This window comes from Mobula birostris, chromosome 2 (assembly GCF_030028105.1).
Source record: "Mobula birostris isolate sMobBir1 chromosome 2, sMobBir1.hap1, whole genome shotgun sequence".
In the NCBI taxonomy this organism is placed as follows: Eukaryota; Metazoa; Chordata; class Chondrichthyes; order Myliobatiformes; family Myliobatidae; genus Mobula; species Mobula birostris.
This window is the reverse complement of record NC_092371.1, coordinates 102,832,439-102,848,350: the sequence shown is the minus strand read 5'-3', so window position 1 is coordinate 102,848,350 and position 15,912 is coordinate 102,832,439.

The window sequence follows — 15,912 nt, the reverse complement described above, 5'->3', positions numbered from 1 at the left end:
CATTTTACCTTTCACCCCTAACCCAAGACCTCTAGTTGTCTTAACCAACCTTGGTGAGAAAAGATTTCTTGTGTTTACCCCATCTAAAACCCTAATAATTGAGTATACCTCTATCAAATTTCCCCACAGTCTTCCACTTTCTAGGAAATAATCCTAATCTATATAGCTACATATAAGTATATAGCTCAAGTCCTCAAGCCCTGGTAAGGCATCCGTTAGTCTTGCAAGACCATGGATCTGTACCTGGAAAGTCTTAACTCTCCAGGGCACTGGCCTGGGCAAGGTTGTATGGAAGACAGGCAGTTGCCCATGCTGCAAGTCTCCCCTCTCCACGACACCAATGTTGTCCAAAGGAAGGGCAAGGGCCGATACAGCTTGGCACCACATCGCAGAGCATTGTGCGGTTAAGTGCCTTGCTCAAGGACACAACACGCTGCCTCCTCTGGGGCTCGAACTCACGACCTTCAGGTCGCTAGTCCAATGCCTTAACCACTTGGCCACGTGCCCACACGAGCCCTGGTAACAGTCTTCTAAATTTTCTCTGCACTCTTTCAATCTTATTTACATCTTTTCTGCAGGTTCTTGGCCAAAACTGGACACAACACTCCAAATTAAGCCTCACCAATATCTTATACAATTTCAATAATACATCCCAACTCCTGTACTCAATACATAGATTTATGAAGCTTTTTTTATGACCCTATCTACCTGTGACATCACTTTCAAGGAATTATGGATCTGTATTCGCAGATCTCTTTGTTCTCCTCAGTGCACTGCATTTCACCGTGTAAGATCTACCCTGATTGATAGTCCCTAAGTGCAACACTTCACACTTATCTCCATTAAATTCCAACTACTGTTTTTTTAGCCTATTTCACCAGTCGGTCCAGATCCTGCTGCAAGCTGTGATGATCTTCCTCGCTGTCCACTACATCCCTACAAACTTACAGATCTAGTTTACCACATTACCATCCAGATCATTGATGTAGATGACAAACAACAATGGGCCTAGTACCAATCCTTGTGGCACATCATGATTCGCAGGTCTCCAGTTAGAGAGGCAACCATCTACAACCACTCTCTGGGTTTCTCTGCAAAGCCAACACGTATTTAATCCAACTTGCTACCTCATCTAGAATGCCAAGCAACTGAAGGCTCTTGACCAACCTCCCATGTGGGATCTTGTCAAAGGCCTTGCTAAAGTCGATGTAGATAACATCCACTAACTGCCTTCATCAACTTGCCTGGTAATTTCATTGGAAAACTCCATAAGATTAGTTAGACGTGATTCACCATGCACAAAACCATGTTGACTACCCTTAATCAGGCCCTGTCTATCCAAATACCTATATAACCAGTCCCTTAGAAAACCTTCCAATAACTTTCCTACCACTGATGTCAGGCTCACCAGCCTATAGTTTCCTGGCTTATTCCTAGAGCCTTTCTTAAACAATGGAACAACATTAGCTATCCTCCAATCCTCCAGCACCTCACCTATGGTTAAGGATTTTTGAAATATCTCTGCTTGTAACTTCTGCACTAGTCTCCTACAGGGTCTGAGGCTCTGGGGCTTTAACCACCTGAATTTGCCTCAAGACAGCAAACACCTTCTCCTCTGTGGTCTGTAGAGGATCCATGGCCTCACTGCTGCATTGTCTCGCACCTACAGACACTGTGTCAGTCTCCCAAGTAAATACAGATGCAAAAAATCCACTGAACATCTCCCCCAGCTCCTTTGGTGCATGCGTAAATTAGATTGGCGGTAGAATGGCCGCAAAATTTTAGGAATTTTAGGAAGTTCTTTCTGGAAATGTCTCACCAAAGAAGCATCACTCATCTGGCTAAGTACTCACTGCTGCAGCCATCCCAGCCTATCCCGTTTGTAGTAAACAGAGGTGTCTCCGGCCACACTTCAAAGGTCACACATGACTACAACTGCCCCAGGCTATTCTTGCCTAGACATTCTCTTTAACCCTTGCGCTACCACAACTTCTACAGTCCCATTCCAAGAAAAACAAAATGGCATTCAGGCTCCTACGTATGTCAAACGACTCTGTTGTATCAAGTTACATTCAAGTTGAAGACCAAGTTTAATTGTCATTAGACCATACACATGATTATAGCCAAATGAAACAACATTCCACTGGGGCCAAAGGTGCTAAGCATAGTACCAACAGTCACAGTGTATATAATCATGATAGCAGAAAAATAATTACAAAAAATATATATAGCCAACGTCCCTGAGTGTCACAGCCTATAGACTGATGGTTCATGGGTGTTGGCCTGGAGCCACGTTTCTGAAAGAATAAACCCACGGTAGTTCCTCATCTCGCACAAATGCAGCTGCAGACAAATGCAATCCAGCCTGTCTTACACTGAGCAAACATAGAGGGAAGCACAGAAGGGAGGGGCCAGACCCCAACCCAGGGCAAAATCCAGCTGCACAAAGCCAGCTCCGGCGTCTCCTTCCCCAGCGGCCACAACAGGTGACCCTGAGGCTCCAAGGGCCTTGTCCGTGCAACAACTGGATGCGAAACAGCTACCCCGCCGTCAGGCTCGCCAATGAACCAGGGAATCGGACTCGCAGTATTCTACGATACCAATGTCCAACAGGGTCTCACAATCACAATAAAAATGTCAAAGACAATCATCTGCAGCGTCCGCCTCTGTGTAACGTCTTTGACACCTTCTTCCCTGGGTGGCTGGAGCAGGCTGCAACGCGGTCTGCGACAAGTCCCGCTCCATTGCTATTAGAAATTGATTATGGACCTCGGGAACAGAAGCATACACTAGTCCTCATTGTGTGGCCAGCAGTGGAAAAGGTCAGCAGCTTCAAGTTCCTGGTGTCAACACTTCTGAAGATCTACCCTGGGTCCAACGTATTGATGTAATTACAGAGGTTATGGAGTACTTGGTGACACAGGACAAAATAGGACAAAGTCAGCATGGCTTCCTTAAGGGAAACTCTCGCCTAACAAACCTGTTGCAATTCTTTGAGGAGAGTACAAGTAGGATAGATAAATGGGACACAGTGGATGTTGTATATTTGGATGTTTTATATTACAGTGACGATAGTGGCTATATTTCATTAGGAGTTTGAGGAGATTTAGTATGTCTCCAAAGACACTATAGCAATTTCTACAGTTGCATCATGGAAAGTATTCTGACTGTTTGCATCATTGGCTGATATGAAGGGGCCAGTGCACAGGATTGGAAAAAGCTACGGAGACTTGAAGACGCAACCAGCTTCATCATGGGTAGCAACCTCCCCACCATCATTGACAATTTCAAAATGGGATGCCTTATTAAGGACCTCACCATCCAGTTCGTGTCTCTTCTTATTACCGCCACTATTGAGGAGGTAGAGGAGCCTGAAGACACACACTCGACATATTAGGAACAGCTTTTTCCCTTCCACCATCAGATTTCTGAACCCATGAAATATTTTGCTCTCTGTTTACATCATTTACCATATATACAGTCAGTCTTCACTGTGGAAGACACTAGCAGTACGCCAGAAATTCTAAAGTGTTAGGGGTCAGAAAAGAGTGCAGTTGTCATTACAGAGGAGGAGTTGCTTGGGAAGCTGAGAAGCCTGAAGGTAGATAAGTCACCTGGACCAGATGGACTGCACCTCAGGGTTCTGAAAGAGGTAGCTAAAGAGATCGTGGAGGCATTAGCAAAGATCTTTCAAAAATCATTGGACTCTGGCATGGTGCCAGAGGACTGGAACATTGCAAATGTCACTCCACTCTTTACGAAAGGAGGAAAGCAGCAGAAAGGAATTTATAGACCAGATAGCCTGACCTCAGCAGTTGGGAAGATATTGGAGTCAATTGTTAAGGATGAAATTATGGAGTACTTGGTGACACAGGACAAAATAGGACAAAGTCAGCATGGTTTCCTTAAGGGAAACTCTCGTCTAACAAACCTGTTGCAATTCTTTGAGGAAATTACAAGTAGGATAGATAAATGGGACGCAGTGGATGTTGTATATTTGGACTTTCAGAAGACCTTTGACAAGGTGCCATACATGAGGCTGCTTACCAAGTTAAGAGCCCATGAGAATACAGGGAAGTTACTGGCATGGTTAGAGCATTGGCTGATTAGTAGGAGGCAGTGAGTGGAAATAAAAGGATCTTTTTCTGGTTGACTGCCAGTGACTAGTGGTGTTCCACAGGGGTCGGTGTTGGGACTGCTTCTTTTTATGCTGCATATTAATGATTTAGATGATGGAATAGATGGCTTTGTTGCCAGGTTTTCAGATGATACAAAGATTGGTGGACAGGCAGGTAGTTTTGAGGAAACTGGCAGACTGTAGATGGACTTAGACAGATTATGAGAATGGGCAAGAAAGTGGCAAATTTAATACAACGTTGGAAAATGCATGGTCATGTACATTGGTAGAAGAAATAAAAGTGCAGACTATTTTCTAAATGGGGAAAAATTCCAAAAATCTGATATGCAAAGGGACTTGAGAGTCCTTGTGCACAATGCTCTGAAGGTTAACTTGCAGGTGGAGTCTGTGGTGAGGAAGGCAAGTGCAATATTAGCATTCATTTCAAGAGATCTGGAATGCAAGAGCAAGGATGTGATGCTGAGGCTTTATAAGACTTTGGCCAATGGCACTTGGAGGTTTGTGAGCAGGTTTGGGCCACTTGTTTAAGAAAGGATGTGCTGGCATTGCAGAGAGAGACCAGAGGAGGTTTACAAGAATAATCCCAGGAATGAAAGGGTTAACATATGAGGGGTCGTTGAAGGCTCTAGACCTGTACTCGATGGAGTTTAGAAGAATGTGTGGGGACCTCATTGAATCCTATTGAATATTGAAAGGTTTAGATAGTGTGGATGTGGAGAGCACTGATCCCTCTAAGCTGCACGGGTGTGCGGCCACATAGTAACTGCAATGCTTCCGGATGGCTAGGACAGCTAGCCTTTGTTGTCACGCAGCTAGAATTTTCTTTTCTATATTTGTGAATAAAATTTTGAAATCACAACCTATACTTTGAAGCATTTTAGAGCTTCAACATATGCACATTGTCAGCGTTTCAAGTAATAACATTGTTATAAATTGTAACAATAACCACAGAATGGATGTCACGATCTAATCAGCAACTACCATCTGAAGATTTTGACGAATCCACAATATTGAGTAGCATTAACTGTCCTTAGCGATGTTTTAGAAGATCTGGCATCTCTTTGTAAATTGCTTCAGAAAAAGCTGTTTGAATACAATTAAAGCACTGAAGTATGAAAAAGCAAAACTGAACAAGTTATGGTCACAGTATCTTGGCAGTACAGTTTATTGGAACTACAATGTGAAAGATCTATTTGCATCTACAAGTTCTGACATTAAAGCAGCATTTATTATTTGATTCATTCAGGGTATGTTTAACCACTGGATAATATAGCGGCATGGTAGCGTAGTGGTCAGCACAATGCTTTACAGTACAATTGACCCAGATTCAATTCCCACCACTTACTGAAAGGAGTTTTGTACAATCTCCCCGTGATCTTGTGGGTTTTCTCTGGGTGCTCCACTTTCCTCCCACAGTCCAAAGCCATACACCAGTTGGTAGGTTAATTGGTCATTGTAAATTGACCCATGACTAGGTTAGGGTTAACTTGGGGGGTTGCTGGGTGACATGGATTGAAGAGCCGGAAGGGCCTATTCTGTGCTGTATCTCAAAAAATAAATTTTAAAAATAACAAGCCTTCCTGACAACAAGTTAAGAGAATGGCAAGCTTTTTATCCTGTTACTTTTGCAAAAGCAACTAATTTTGAATTTGGAAAGAAATTGTACAACTCACAGAAAAATAATCAGCCACTATTATGAAGTATAATGAAAGCGTTGCATGAAAATTACTGCAGCAATACTGTGAATTCAAACTCGTCATTTCTGAGAAAGTTAAGACTGGTTCAATTAAGATGTTCACTGATATGTTGAATTATGTGCTCAGAAATGAAGAATTTGAAGAACTGTCAATTCTTGTTGACATCATTGGAACATTTCAAGCCACTAGTGCTGACTATGAACATGAAATCTGTCTTAAGAATTCAATCAAATGTAAATCCAGAAACAGACTTTAAGTGGCACATTTGGATGATCTAATGAGGACTAAGTCGTATTTTTCAATTGGGTGCAAAATTAATCTAGGCAATGTTTATAAACTATGGATTTGTAATAAAGACAGATGAGAAGAAGTTTACAAAACATGAAAGGTTTTCTTTGTTGCACTGCGTTTCATTATAGCCTTCAATTAATAAAATCAAAAGTATGTGATTTTTCCAAATATTCATAGTATGCATACTACAATAAAAACATTTAAAGTGCCATGTAAAATTTCTCACTAAGAACAATGGTTGCTCCATGCAACTGTAAAAATTTTGAGAGAAAGCTGGTGGAGTGGATGTTGTTTCTTATATTAGGAGTCTAGATCTAGTGGGCACTGCCTTAGAATACAAGGACGTCCCTTTACAACTGAGATAAGGAGGAATTTCTTCAGACAGTGGATGGTAAATCTGTGGAATTCATTGCCATGTGTGACTGTGGAGGTGGAGTCACTGGCTATACTTAAGGTGGAGAGGGATAGGTTCTTGATTAGTAAGAGAATCAAAGGTTGCTGGGAGAAGGCAGAAGAATGGGGTTGAGCGGGATAATAAATCAGCCATGATGGAATAGCATAGCAGATCTGATGGGCTGAATGGCCAAGTGTTGTTCCTACGTCGCTTGCTTTAATGGCCGAATAAAGGCCCTGTTAAGAAAGTTAGCCAACAAAAGATGAAATAGGCCAAAGACAGTCTCTTTCCTTTTGGTTATATTGCTCATACGATAAAGAAATAAAAATTAGGTTCAAATTTGAGCTTTCATGAGAATCAGAAAACCTTGTCTCTTGTTTACAAAGCTCAGAACACAGGATAGTTTAAATAATTTACAAACCTAACTTTCACACTGAGTAAATTGAATGAATAATTAGGTATTAAATTGACCTATTTATACGAAAAAGGAACAGATTAGCATTCGTGAAAATGAGAAAATGGGTCAGTTACACAGCAGTTTAAGCTTGATTTGTATGGAAGCACTGTTTCCCTTGAATTGCAAATAACTTAATAGTATTTTTAACAGAATAACTCAGAAATCATTTGCTTTTCATAATTTAGTACTTCACTACATATGCCTTTTGAAATGATGCTGTGATGTGTGTAATGCTGCTCTGCTTTTGCTAATTTGTTCTCAACACAGAACTTCAAACTGTTGGCAAGATAACAATGTAAATGAGAAGGCATTTTAGGAAGGAAAATCCAGAAACTGAATTCTCCTCTCTTTGATGCATTAAGCCGTTGTGACATATTAAAACACAGAAGAGTACAACATAGGAACAGGTCTTTCGGCCCACAGTGTTGAGGTAAACCAATTAAGTTAATAATCAAATGGCCAACTGAACTAATCATTTCTGCCTACATGATGCCCATAGCCTCCCACGTTCATCTGCCTCAACCATTCTGGAAACACTCCACTCTCTGTGTGAAAAACTTGCCTCTCACATCATCTCCGCTATCTTGAGGCCATACCCACTCATGGGAAAAGCTTCGGAAGTAAACCCCAAGGAAGAAATCCGGAGCCAGGGACCCTAAGGCAGTCTGATATTGTTTACAACTTCACTCCGGCAACCTCTACGACGACACTGGTGCCAAGCTGTATCGACGCTTGCCCGTCCCTTGGACTACATCAGTGACGTGGAGAGGGGGAGCCCGCTGCATGGGCAACAGCCGGTTCTTCAAATCTTCCTGCCCAGGCTTGCACCCTGGAGAGGACACAGTCCACCAGAGGCGCAAACCCATGATCCCCTCGGATCGACGGCTGCCTACACACATCTCTTCGCGTATGAAGCGCTGGTAGCACTGTACCATTTACTTTTTAATATGCATTGTGTTTTCACTTTATTATTTGTGGTGATATTCGGGCTTGCGAGCTTTTAAACCATCTGTACGACTCGACTTTCTTTGCGGCATGAACTGAAATCTCGAAGGTGCAGGGCTATTGTAGCATGGCATGTACCGGCCAATTTGAGATGAGAGAGTGAGGAATGAGCCAATTAATGTTTGAAGTGGCAGACCCGAGGCGAGGCAGAGTCGAGACGCTGAGGCCCAGGCCCGAGAGCGAGGAGCAACTCGTTGTTTGACCCATTACAAACACTGGGCCGTATTGGAAAGTTTGGGTATGGACCGAATCATGGTGGCAGTTTCCGGGCCCAAGAGAACATTGAAGCAGCAGGGTCCGGTACGAGTGATGATCCGCTGCTTGGTCAATTTAAGCACCAGGCCAGATTGAGAAAGTGAGGGTGTCAGGGCTGGAGGAGTGGAATGGGCTGACGTTCGGTTTGCTGCTTGCGAGGTTTACTCGTCTCTACACTGAACTGAGGCTGTGGCCTGCAACTAATGGGCTGTGACTGTCTTTGTGGCTGTGAACTCACTTTTGTGAACTTTAGTTCTTAAAGTTATTCGTTTACTTTTATTGTTTACATGATATGTTGTTTCTGCACATTGACTTCTTCTGACTTTTGTTAATAGGTTCTATTCGGTTTCTTTGTTTTGTGGCTGTTCTGTATATAGTATTCATACTTTGATAATAAATATACTTTGAACTTTGATATTACTTTGTGTTATCTGTGTGAGTTCAATGTACTGTGTTGTGCACCTTGGGCTAGAGGAATGTTATCCCATTTGGTGGTATACATTTGTACATTTTAATGACAATAAACTTGAGCTTGACCATGAACTTGAGACCAAAGCTACTCCAATTTGGGCGAGACATTTCACGTGGGTCATCATGGACCCCTGTGTCATCAACAGGAAAGGGCAGAGGCTCCCAGGAATGGAACTGGAATCTTGAACTGGCCATTCTGATCTTGCACTGAGGCCTCGCAAGTCGCATATGGAGTCATTGCTGCAGCACAGAAACGAGCAGGTCCTTCAGTCCATCTAGTCCATGCTGAACTGTTATTCTGCCTAGACCCATCGACCTGCACCTGGACGATAACCCCTCTCATCCATGTACCTATCCAAACTTCTCGTTAATGTTGCAATCAAACCTGCATTCATTTCTGCTTGCATTTGTTCCACACTCACACCACCTTCAGTGAAGAAGTTCTCCCACATGTTTGCCTTAAATATTTTGCCTTGCACCCTTAACTTATGACCTCTAGTTCTAGTCTCACCCAACCTCAGTGGAAAAAACCTGCTTACATTTACCATATCTATACCCTTCATAATCCTGTATACCTCTCTCAAATCTCCCCTCATTCTCCTACGCTCCAGGGAAATAACATTATGTCATTGGACGAAAGAGTTTGGTTGATCTTATAATAGGTTAACAGGTTCAATAGTCTTATAATGAACCATTCAAGCAATTCACAACTGATCTTCCATTTCAGTACCCTGGCTCTTAGATTATGCATTGAGATAACAGCATGTTATTGCTACGTTGCTGGGAAATTTGGATCTGAGGATGTAGAGCAGAACAGAAGGAAATGATTCCTTGTTTTACTGTAAGACCAAAAGACATTGGAGCAGAAGTAGACCATTTTGTCTATCGAGTCTGCTCCACTATTTTATCATGGCTGATTTATTATCCCTCTCTACCCCATTGTTCCCATGACTTTTGACATCCCTGCTAATTAAGAATGTATCAATCTTTGCTTTAAATACCTTGGCTTCTACTGTTGTCCGTGGCAATGAATTGTACAGATTCACTACCCTCTGCCTAAAGAAATTCCTCCACATCTGTATTCTAAATGGACATCCTTCTATTCTGAGGCTGTTCCCTCTGGTCCTAGAGTCCCCCACTATAGGAAACATCCTCTCCACATCCACTCTATCCAAGCCTTTCAATATTCGGTAGATTTTAATGAGATCCAGCCACCTCACCCCATTCTTTTAGACTCCAGTGAGTACAGGCTCAGAACCATCAAATGCTCCTCAGATGTTAACCCTTTCATTCCCAGAATCATTCTCATGAACGCTGAAGAAAGCACTGCCAGCCAGCCATAGGGCACTGTGGAAGGTGGCGGAACAGCCTACGGTGGCTTGGAAAGCTGCCCAGTCTGGTCACTTGATGTCAACAGGATGACCTTTGAGTAAGAGGAAAATCCTATAAAGTAGTGCATTTCCCTAGGTGGAAATTCCCAATATGAGGGACCATAAGTTTAAGGGTTTTTTTTTGTTTTTTTTAGCGTGTCGTACCAGACATTCAGCCATTCCTGTCTGGCACATGGTGTCAGGATTAATCGGGTCACATTATGAACGTTCCTGACTCGACCCTTGTATTTTTTACGAGGCCGAGTGGCTAGCTTGATACTCAATCCGGCACTGATGGAAGCGTGTTTGGGTGTGGCCTGACCTGGATTCGAACTCGGGAACCTTCGCTTTGGAGTCCGACACTGATCTCACTGCGCCACCAGCCAGCCAAGTTTAAGGTGATTGAAGGAAAGAATAGGGAGGGATGCCATTCATTACACAGGGAGTAGTGGGTGTGTGGAACCTAGGGGTAGTGGTAAAGGCAGATACAATAAAAATATTTAAGAGGCTCTTAGATAGACACGTGGCTGCCTGAAAACTGGAGAGCCATGTAGGATGGAGGGGTTAGATTGACCTTGGAGTAGGTTAAGTGGTCAGCATAACATTGTGGGCTGAAGGGCCTGTACCATGTAGCAGTGTTCTATGCTCTGTGTTCTAGTGTGATGTGCTCCTGGCAGTAGCAAGCACATTCCACAATGGGTGCAGGTCACAGCTATAAACTCCAGTCCCTGCAGCAGGGACGGGCTTTGGGTTTGCATGAATAATTACACTATTGGGTAGGTGTCAGATGGTGAGAGAATAAATAACAAAGGAGCTAATCGAACATCAAAGTGCCAGGCCCACAGTGAAGAAATGAATCAGTTTACCTGCAAATGATCACAAGCCAGATCTTCTCTGGGTTAAATCAAATTTTCTACATTTTACACATAATTTGTTCCAACTTCTAGGCTTAAATACCATAAAATCAAGTTTTAGGCAGTGCTTTCTGGATCCTTGCACAGACGTTATCACTCACGAAAGGCACTGTACAGATGAAGGCAAGCTACCTCATTAGAATGTTTAAACAGCGTTTCTAATTTTATAATTGTAATGAGCTAGCCCGTCCTCATCCTCAGTGTCTTTGGTGGGAAGTATACCAGCAAGCAGATTGGTTTGGTGCCTTTGCTTTGCCTGTTAAAATCAGAACTAGGCCTGTTTGGTTTCTGCTCCAGATTTGCTGTAATATAAACAAGAGCAACACATACAAACTGCTGGAGGAACTCAACAGGTTAGGCAGCACGAATGGGGAAAAATAAAAAGCCGACATTTCATGCTGAGAACCTTCAGAATCTGATGAAGGGTCTTGGCTGAATCATCAGCTCTTTATTCCTTTCAGTAGTAGGGGGTGATCACTCGACTCGGGTATGATGTTCTCCCAAAGGGTTATTCCTTTAATGGAGAACACTTGTCTGTTACTTTGCTTAACATGGGGAGGCTGATGCATGAGGTAGCTGCCACACAGTCCTTCTTAACAGATCAGGATCAGGGTCCAGTGGCATAGAATGCAAGAGGACTGGGGACCCTTCACTACTGCAGCCTTCTTCCACCCTCACTGCCATTGTGATGAGTCATCATCTTCTGCCAGCTCCACCGGTGAGGTCTTGGTTAGATAAATCTTTGCCAGGAACCTCCTTAATAACTTTCCCACCATGGCTGACCATACCAGGAGCTACGCTCCAGATGGTATCACTCTCAGGACCTCCAGAACTCTAAAGCCTCCCCACAATGTCAAGGTGACAATCCCCAGAGAAGATTCCTCTCCACGGAAGCTGCCTGACCGGTTGAGTTCCCCTAGTGCTCTGTGTATGTTGCGCTGCATTTCCAGCACCTGCAGAATTTCTTGTGTGCTTTTTATATTATAAACAAGGGCACAGTTTTTAATCTCCAATTTTGAGGAGTTAAAATTCATCACATGGGATCTTCATGTATCCATCAGAGAATGCTGTTCTGAATTCTAAGGCCACTTTTGTGTAAGGCAAAAACTCAGCCAGCTCCATCATGGGCATTAGCCTCCCCAGCATTGAAGACATCTTCAATAGGTGATGTTTCAAAAAGATGTCATCCATCATTGAGGTTCCCCATCACCCTGGACGTGCTGACTTCTTATTGTGTCCATCACACAGAAGCCTGACAGCACACACTCATCAGTTCAGCAGCAGCTTCTTCCCCTCCACCATCAGATTTCCAAATGGACAACGAACCAACCCATGAACACCACCTCACTATTTTCTTCGGTTTCTTTTTGCTTCTTTTATATACATAGATAGATAGATAGATAGATTCAAAATTGCTTAATGTCATTTTCTGTACACAAGTGTAAAGGAGAACAAAATAATTATTATTCTGGATCCAATGCAGCATAAAAAATCATAAAAGATAAAGAACACAATAACTATAAATTCATAAGATAACTTACAGACATAGTTTGATTGTATGTCCATAAAGTGACACTAGGATGTACATAAGGTGACTGACGGGAAATAATAAAGTAGTGGTGGAGTTAATGGGTGGCGGTGTTGATCAGTCTTACTGCTTGTAGAAAGTGACTGATTTTGAGTCTGGTGGTCCTGGCATGGATGTTACATTGCCTCCTCCCTGATGGTGTCGGACAAACAGTCCATGAGCAAGGTAGATGGAATCCTTCATTATCTTACTGGCTCTTTTCTAGCACCTTTCTATATATACAATATGTCCTTGATGGCAGGTAGGCTAGCGCCAGTGATGGGTTGGGCAGTTTTGACTACCTGTTGTAGAGTCCTCTTGTTTGCCGCTGTGCAGTTTTCGTACCAAGCAGTGATGCAGCTTGTTAGGATGCTCTCTACTGCACATCTGTAAAATGAAGTGAGTATGGATGTGCAAAGTCCAGCTCTCTTCAGCCTCCTCAGAAGGCAGATGTGTTGGTGAGCTTTCTTATCTGTGCAGGATGTATTCTGGGACAATGAGATGTATATGATGTGCACTGCCAGGAGTTTGTAACTGCTTGTAGTTTCCACTGCCATGCCGCTGTTGTAAAGGGTTTTGTGAGTGGTGCGAGTTCTCCTGAAGTCGACAACTACCTCCTTTGTCTTATTGACATTAAGGAAGGGGTTATTTGCCTGGCACCAGGCCGCGAGCTCTTTCACCTCATTTCTGTAGGCTGTCACGTCATTGCTGGTGATGGACCTCACCACTCTGCAATATGTAAAAAAATTACAATAAGAAATATATATCATTTTCTTATTTAAGTTGTTTATGTCTTGCATGGTATGTTACCACAAAGCAATAAATTTCGGGACATATGGCATTCATAATAAGTCTGATTCTGATTCTGATACTGATACGGTGCCTGTAAAAAGTACTCCCCCCCCCCAGAAGTTTTCATGTTTTACTGTTTTGCAACATTGAATCACAATGGATTTAATTTTGGCTTTTTGACACTGATCACCAGAAAAAGACTCTTCCATGTCAAAGTGAAAAGAGATCTCTACAAAGTGATCTAAATTAATTACAAATATAAAACACAAAATAATTGATTGCATAAGTATTCACCCCCTTCAAGTCAGTATTTAGTAGATACACCTTTGGCAGCAATTACAGCCTTGAGTCCATTCTGTGTGGTTAGGTCTCTATCAGCTTTGCACATCTGGACACTGCAATTTTTCTCCATTCTTCATTACAAAACTGCTCAAGCTCTGTGAAATTGCATAGTGATTATGAGTGAACAGCCCTTTTCAAGTCCAGCCACAAATTCTCAATTGGATTGAGGTCTGGACTCTGACTTGGCCACTCCAGGACATTAACTTTGTTGTTGTTTGAGCCATTCCTATCTTAGCTGGTGCTTTATGCTTGAGGCCATTGTCTTGCTGAGAAACAAACTTTCTTCCACGTCGTAGTTCTCTTGCAGATTGCATCAGGTTTTTCTCCAGGATTTCCCTGTAATTTGCTGCAATCATTTGACCCCCTAGCTTCACAAGCCTTCCAGAGTCTCCTGCAGTGAAGCATCCCCACAGCATGATACAGCCATCACCATGCTTCACCATGCAATAGGGATGGTGTGTTTTTGATGATGTGTTGTATTTGGCTTACAGCAAACATAATGCTTAGTCTGAATGCCTAAAGGCTCAATTTTGGTTTCATCAGACTATAGAATCTTCTTCCAGCTGACTTCAGAGTCTCCCACATGCCTTCTGGCAAATTCTAGCCAGGATTTCATGTCAGTTTTTTTCAACAGTGGCTTTCTCTTTGCCACTCTCCCATCTCTTGCTTGTGCTTTTCAATAACCTTTTCGTGGAGTTGCTTGAGTGTTCTCTTGTCTTCATTGTGTACTTCTTTGCCAGGATACTGACTCAGTAGCAGTGGAACCTTCTAGACACAGGTGCATTTTCACTACAATCAATAGCAACACCTAGATTGCACATGGTGATCTCAATTTAACTAATTATGTGACCTCTAAAACAAATTGGCTGCACCAGTGATTATTTGCTGTGCCATATTAAAGGGGATGAATACTTACGCAATCAATTATTTTGTGTTTTATATTTGTAATTAATTTAGATCACTTTTTCGAGATATATTTTCACTTTGACACAAAAGAGTCTTTTTCTGTTGATCAGTGTCAAAAAAGCCAAATTAATTGCACTGTGATTCAATGTTGTAAAACAATAAAATTAGAAAACTTCTAGGAGGGGTGGGGCGTGAATACTTTTAATAGGCACTGTATTAGCAAAATCAGTGCCATCTCGAATCATTGAGCCCAATGTTCAACTCTGTAAAGAGAGGGAGTGACTGAGTGGTGCTTGCTGGACATATGCCTCAAATGAACTGCTTTTTCTGAGACTACAGAGTAAGTGATAGACTAGGGAGTGCAGAGGAACAGATTCAACTTGGAATCCATGTCCACAGATCCAGGAAGGTAGAAGGAAAGATAGATTATTTATTTATTTTATTTATTAAGAGACAATAGGCAATAGGTGCAGGAGTAGGCCATTCGGCCCTTTGAGCCAGCACCGCCATTCACTGTGATCATGACTGATCATCCACAATCAGTATCCAGTTCCTGCCTTATCCCCATAACCTTTGATTCCGCTATCTTTAAGAGCTCTATTCATCTCTTTCTTGAAAACATCCAGAGACTTGGCCTCCACAGCCTTCTGGGGCAGAGCATTCCATATATCCACCACTCTCTGGGTGAAAAAGTTTTTCCTCAACTCCATTCTAAATGGCCTACTCCTAATTCTTAAACTGTGGCCTCTGGTTCTGGACTCACCCATCAGCGGGAACATGCTTCCTGCCTCCAGTTTGTCCAATCCCTTAATAATCTTATATGTTTCAATAAGATCCCTCTCAGCCTTCTAAATTCCAGAGTATACAAGCCCAGTCGCTCCAATCTTTCGACATAAGACAGTCCCGCCATCCCGGGAATTAACCTTGTGAACCTACGCTGCACTCCCTCAATAGCAAGAATGTCCTTCCTCAAAGAGATACAGTGTGGAACAGGCTCTTCCGGCCCTTTGAGTTCTGCCGCTCAGCAACCCGCCTACCCTCCTGGAGGAGGAGAAGATGGCGGCGCGACACAGTGCACGTGGCCGCTCCAAATTGATATCGTATTTGTGAACTAGGATGCCGTGCACAATCCTGATTTGATGGAGACAGCTGTGAGAAGCGCGGAGGAACATCTGGAGAAACTTCTGAAATGCCTGCTTCGCTGCCGCTGCTACTGTGCGATCGAGAATCTCTGGAGGGGAAGGCCCCAAATCCTCAGCTTTGCCTATTGCCTGTTGCCAGGGCCAGGGTCGAAGCGCTTGGCAGAGATGGTG